The 6,525-nt window shown below is 39.6% G+C and overlaps 1 pseudogene; it reads left to right on the forward strand.

The window, feature by feature from the left end:
* The first annotated feature begins 417 nt into the window (after positions 1-417).
* On the forward strand, positions 418-4,434 carry LOC139708536 (heat shock 70 kDa protein-like; annotated as a pseudogene).
* The last annotated feature ends 2,091 nt before the right edge of the window (positions 4,435-6,525 follow it).

Here is a 6,525-nt window from a genome sequence, read left to right on the forward strand (position 1 = left end):
AAGTAGAGCAATGAAGCAAACAATAGAACAGACAGTATAAAGAAAAATGGGAACTTCGAAGATCACATAAAAATAGCCCCTCCCCCATCCGCGCACACGAGAGGTAAATGATCCAATGGGCTTCATCTAGCAGCAGCTCCGCAGCAGATGCGCATGCGCACTTCTAATCAGGGCTGTAGGGGCTTATACACTATATTGCAATCAACTTTCTCCACTGTAGCACAGACTATATATATACGGTATACAAGGGATGAGTGCTGAGATAAGTTCTCTTCGATTTGCAAATCAGGAGAGTTTGCCACGAGTTTAGTAACTTGGTTTGTCTCAACTTTGGATTTTTTTTCTTTCAATCCTTGTCGTCACAATCTTGGCATTGATTTTTTTTTTTATACTAGTCTCCCAACATCGTAGGACGAAATGGCTCAGGAAAAAGCACCAGCTATTGGAATCGACCTGGGAACAACCTCCTCTTGCGTCGGTGTCTTCCGGAATGGCAAAGTAGAGATAATTGCCAGCGAGCAGGGAAACCGGACCACGCCGAGTTTTGTCGCCTTCACCGACACGGGACGGTTGGTTGGAGATGAAGCCAAGAGCCAGGCTGTCACGTAAGCTTACCCGTTTAGATTCAGTGCCACATTTTGCTTTTATCTTTTTAAAGTTATGACTTTAAACCATATGTTATGTTTTGTGATTTACAATCAGTAGCTTTTGGACTTTCTCGTCGGTAGATTTTTTTTTTTCATGCATTTGACAAAAGTCATGGATGCAATAACAACATACTACCAAAGTATGTAGTACTAAAATTACATGTTTTGCTTCGAGAAACAGGTGTGGCAACCTCCACAGTAGTAGCACAGAGAATGCCTTTTTCTTTCACCATGCGAGCGATTGTTTTGGGGAAGGGCGCGAATGTAAAAAAAAAAATAGCAAAGTCCAACATTCAGATCTTTTTTTTTTTTCGAGTGTGTTCCGAGTGTGTGGAGCCGTAAACCTTTTCTTTTTTCTCACAACGTATACGGATGTCCTCGTATACCACTGCAAAACTTCTGCCAGTCACATACATGAGCAATGTTCCCCCACAAATGAACTTCATAATTATTCAAATACAATTTGCAATAGCGCGTTTTTTTTTTAAATGCGTTGCTACATGTTTGTTTGATGTGTAGAAGTATGTTATCATGATTTGTGGAGACCTAATAACTGTAGTGAAATGAAATAAAGTCATTGTGAAGTTCGACACCTCATCGATACGCGTCTTACTGTCGTACTGATTTGCCCCCTAATATGCGCCAAACGCTCGTGAAAATGTATCAAAAATTCGAAAACAATTTGCCGATAGGTCGTAAAAATGGTCGGAAGAATTGTGTGGGGTCTCGCAAAGATTTTGTAAACTTCGCCCACGTCTTCGCTGCAAAAAAGTCTTGTAATGAAGATGAAACACCGAGCTGGTGTTAAATTTTCTGTGCTCATTTGCGGTGTAAGATTAATACCTCCTCAAAATATAAAACTGTTTATTTTTTTATTTTTTATTTCTTTAGCCAGGTGATTATTCTTTGTTTTCCTTGTTGATTTGGAACTTCAACAAGACTAACGAGAACTTTCCGATAAAGTATTTGATTAAAAAAAGTTGTAAAAACATTTACACACCATGTTACACCAGTTGGTGTGGTCTCCTATTGACACTGGGCTGGTGTTTTACTATTGACATTAACACCGGAAACATCAAATCAACACAACGTAGTGTCATTGTTGAATTGATAGTAATGCAGTGTCAAAATATCACCAGCTACTGTGTCACATTATCACCACGAAGTGCCAGGTGATCTCTTTTCAAAACCATCAAAGTGTACACTCTACACCTGTTGTCGTGGTCGTCCATTGACTCTTGATCGGTGTTGGGTCTAAAACCCATGGTGTTAGATCTAACGTCGCTCTTTTTGCATGGTTGCGGACGTCGTGCGCATAGTATGATGAGGCCTTCAACATTTTTTCGAGAACAAAATCAGAAGGAAGTCATCAATGATCATGACCCAGTGTGAAAAAAATGTTCTCAAATATTTTCTGCCTTTTTTATAGATTACAGCCAAACTGAAAACGACACCCATGGACAATAAACTAAGGCGCTTCCGCCAGACTAAAATACGTATTTTGAACTATGCTACAATTTACTGAAGATGGCCAGGCAGGTTAAACTTTTTATGTGGTTGCATTACACAACTTTCACATGACAACTCTATCATCACTATTCAACTTGACATCTGAAACATCCCAGTAAAAAAAAAAAAGTGTGATGTTTACGATTCCGTCAGTTAGTACTGTGTGTTATGAATTTAATCTCATCCAGTATTGATTATGTATCATACATACAGTTTATCATTATTATAAATGACACTATTCATTGCTGGTGATTTGACGGAAGTTTAACAGAGTTGTTTTTCATTTCAGTCCATATACCAATGTTTATATTAATGTCAATGTTCTCAATTTTGCCAATGTTTCCGATATCAGCAGCACATTTTACTCGATAGAAAAAAAAAAAACTCTTCTTTTTCTGTAACTATGGCAAAGTTATTACATTCTGATTTTGTGCAAGATGCGTGGCTAAAACAGGTCTTCTATACTTTCCCCTGCATTAGATGGCAGTAAGAATCGGAATTGCCAATTCTGAAAAGGAGATGATAATTATTTTTCTGCGGCAACGTACGCCAGAACTGGATGACTGTGTCGACTCTATTTGAGTTTTCGTTGTTACCTCTCCATTTCATTTCTAGAAACCCGACGAACACAATCTTCGATGTCAAACGATTAATTGGAAGACGATTTGCTGATGTAGTGGTTAAAGAGAACATGAAGCACTGGCCTTTCTCTGTGGTTGACAATGACGGCAAACCCATGTTGCAAGCACGGTATATGGGAGAGACAAAGAGCTTTGCCCCGGAAGAGATTAGCTCGATGGTCCTGACCAAGATGAAGGAAACAGCCGAGGCGTACCTGGGTCAGAAGGTTACAGATGCAGTCATCAGTGTGCCGGCTTATTTCAACAACGCTCAACGCCAGGCGACAAAAGACGTAGGAGTGATGGCAGGTCTGAACGTTATGCGTCTTATCAACGAGCCAACAGCGGCTGCCCTGGCGTACTGGCATAATACAAATGTGGAAGGTGAGCGACATGTACTGATCTTCGACCTAGGGGGAGGGACATTTGATGTCTCTATTCTCGCCATTGAATACGGAGTTTTGGCGGTCTTGGCGACATCAGGGAATACCAGTTTAGGTGGAGAGGACTTTGATAACCGGCTCGTCGACGATCTGATGAAGGAATTCAAACGCATGCATGGGAAAGACCTGAGCTCCGACCCACGATCCCTTCGTCGCCTTCGAACGGCAGCTGAGCAAGCAAAGAGAACTTTATCTAGCACCAATCTCGCCAGCATTGAAATGTCTTCTCTCTTTGAAGGAATCGATTTTAACATCACCGTCACCAGAGCTCACTTCGAAGATTTATGCGATAATCTCTTTAGGTCGTCCCTTAAGACCCTACAGAGAGCACTGAAGGATGCTGGCCTCAAAAAAGGACGAATTGGATCCATCGTCATGATTGGAGGGTCGAGCCGCATCCCGAAAGTACAGGAGCTTCTAAAGGATTACTTCGGCGGCAAAGAACTTAACAAGTCCATCAACCCAGATGAAGCTGTGGCCTATGGTGCAGCAGTCCAGGCAGCCATCTTGTCTGGTGATCAGAGCGAGGATATCCAGGATCTCTTACTCCTTGACGTAGCTCCCCTGTCTCTTGGCATTGAAACTGCTGGTGGCGTGATGACATCCCTCATCAAGAAAAATACGACCATTCCAACGAAAAAAACTCAGACTTTCACAACGTATGCAGACAACCAGACAGGTGTACTCATTCAGGTGTACGAGGGAGAGCGGGCAATGACAAGTGATAATAACTTACTTGGAGGCTTCATGTTGACCGATATTCCTCCTGCTCCTCGAGGGGTGCCACAGATCGATGTGTCGTTCGATATCGACGCCAATGGCGCCTTGAACTTGACTGCCAAAGACAAGAACACCGGTCGCAGCAACAATGTCCGGTGCGTCGAAGGCGTCGAACGGCTCTCCAAGGAGGAAACTGACCGCATGGCGGGAGAGGCAAAAGTGCTCTGAGCCGAAAACCGACGCCGTTCAGAGTAAATTGCCGCAGGGCGCCCTCAGCGTTTGCGACAGGCAGGAATGTCACAACCAAATGTGGTAATATTGATTGGATGGACACCAACACACCAGCATCTTGGGAGAAAATACTTCCAGCAGCTGGACGAATTGTATAAGAATTTCACGTCGGCCACCACTGGAGAAGGTGGTCCAACTCGAGAAAATCCGAACCATGAATTGACCCTCACTTGCGCTCTGATGACTTATATTAATCCTCTTTAATTATGTGGTTTCAGTTTTAGTTTCCGTTTAAGTTTATTTTCACTAACATTATAGTTGCCATTTACACATATTCACTTGGCGAGATGTACATAAATCAGTTACATAATAAAAGCAGTATTATACATTGAATGTTTTGACAGGGTGCTAGAGAAAACACAGCCGGTTGAAGAGGATCCCTAAGAAAAAAAAAAGAGCACTATAAGTGATAATGATGACTTTCAGAAGGTAGGGTTGGAATGTGAATCCAAGTGTGAAGTGGACAGGAAAGAAAACCAGAGTACCCGTATTGGAGATAACAGAGCGAAGTGAGAGTAATAGCACTGTGCGGTAGCAAGACATTACTTATTCATGACTAGTCGTCTTCTTATTTTGCATGTAGACCTATCATTAAAAGAAATGACCTGATAAGAACATTGTATTAGAAGGTATGAAAGCCAACAGATCCGTTAGTCGTAGATATCATGTAAATTGCTGAGGTGAATTTAAGATTGTGCATATCAACGCAGTGTTTGCTTTACGTGTTGAGAAATGATGATCTATACATTTTACATAAGAATTTTACCGGAAGCAATATCCCCAAATCTGCACCCAAAATGGATTGATCACGCAGTCTTTGTTTGCGACGCGTTTGAAGTGTTAACCAGCCGTGGTACGCAGATTTTTGGAATTTTCTTTTTTTTTCAGAGTTTTCGTTTTGCATGTTCCAGAGGTACAGTTTGAGATACTTTCTGGTGATTTCCAGGATCGAAATAAAACATCAAAACCTTATTTATGAAACTATTTTGAAAATCAAACTTTCAAATTCATTAACTCTCGGCTAAGACTTGCTCATAGGGGATAGTGGGTTCTTCATTGGGGCTTAAAAAATCAAAATGTGGTTAGATTCCACACACACACGAAAAAACCCAACTAAGTGACTGTGTTCATTGTGAAAATTTCAATGAATTCTGAAAACAATAAAATATAGTTATGATATATATGAGCTGTACGTGAGGAGAATTTACATTTCTTAACATCTACTCCATGAAGATTGATGTAATCTATATTAGCTTTGATGTAATATAACTTCATTTTTTATTTGTATGTATTAAGAAGATTCAACGCAATTCATCCTTTTCAATGTTGCCATTCTTTCAACGTTTTCTGTTCTGTTTGGAATACATAGCTACGAATGACTCCGTTCTCAGGGAAAAAATGGCAGTTCAGATAATAGCCATAATATACATGACATATCATACTTGATACATTTTGTGTATCTCTTGGTTTGAATGTTATTGATTGTCATGATATCGAATCAGCCATATGCACTAAACAGAAAACCAAACTAAACGATTATTTCGGTCTGTTCGGTTGCTTTGGATATATATATATATATATATATATATATATATATACATTCATTTAATATATACTCTTAAAGTCCACTTTTTCAAAAGGTGTTCACAGTGATAAACCTCAAAATAACGATTGAAAAAAAATACGAAGAAAATTCCAAATATTTTCATTTGTCTAGTATCAAGAATGACCAATTGACTTACCTCTTTCGGAAAGTAAGGGTAGTTATAACCCTTAAAAAGTTTATTAAATGTGTACTTTCAACGACGAATGAAGTTTTGTGGATTTCTTGCATTTTCTTGACATTGCTGTCGAAAATGACCTTGTGTCCTGCAGCAGTAGTCTTCGTAACCAGCGATGGCACCGAAGCTTTAAGAACTCATCACTTTTTTAATCGATTGTTCGATTTTCCTCAAACTTTCAGAACTGTGTTCTATCAATATTGCTACTTTCACTTAAACTACATTTATACGTGGGCTTTGGTTTCCTTTAAGTCAATTGAAACTGAATGAGCAATTGTAAATATAAGAAAAAAATAAAGATTAGCTTTTAATCCTCCTATATCAATTTTCCCTTGCTCATTCGTTTACTCTCGGATTACCAATGACTTTCAAACTTAAAGGGATGGTATTCAATTCAATTCAATTCAATTTATTCATTTCATAAAATCACATTTAAAATATTGTGTGAGTCAAAGGAGGAAATCACGCTAAAGCCCAGGGCTTGGAAATGGAGATTCCCTTTACAATATAGTCT

This window comes from Diadema antillarum, unplaced genomic scaffold, assembly GCF_040938485.1.
Source record: "Diadema antillarum isolate AM-2024a unplaced genomic scaffold, OU_Dant_1.0 seq00001348_RagTag, whole genome shotgun sequence".
In the NCBI taxonomy this organism is placed as follows: domain Eukaryota; kingdom Metazoa; phylum Echinodermata; class Echinoidea; order Diadematoida; family Diadematidae; genus Diadema; species Diadema antillarum.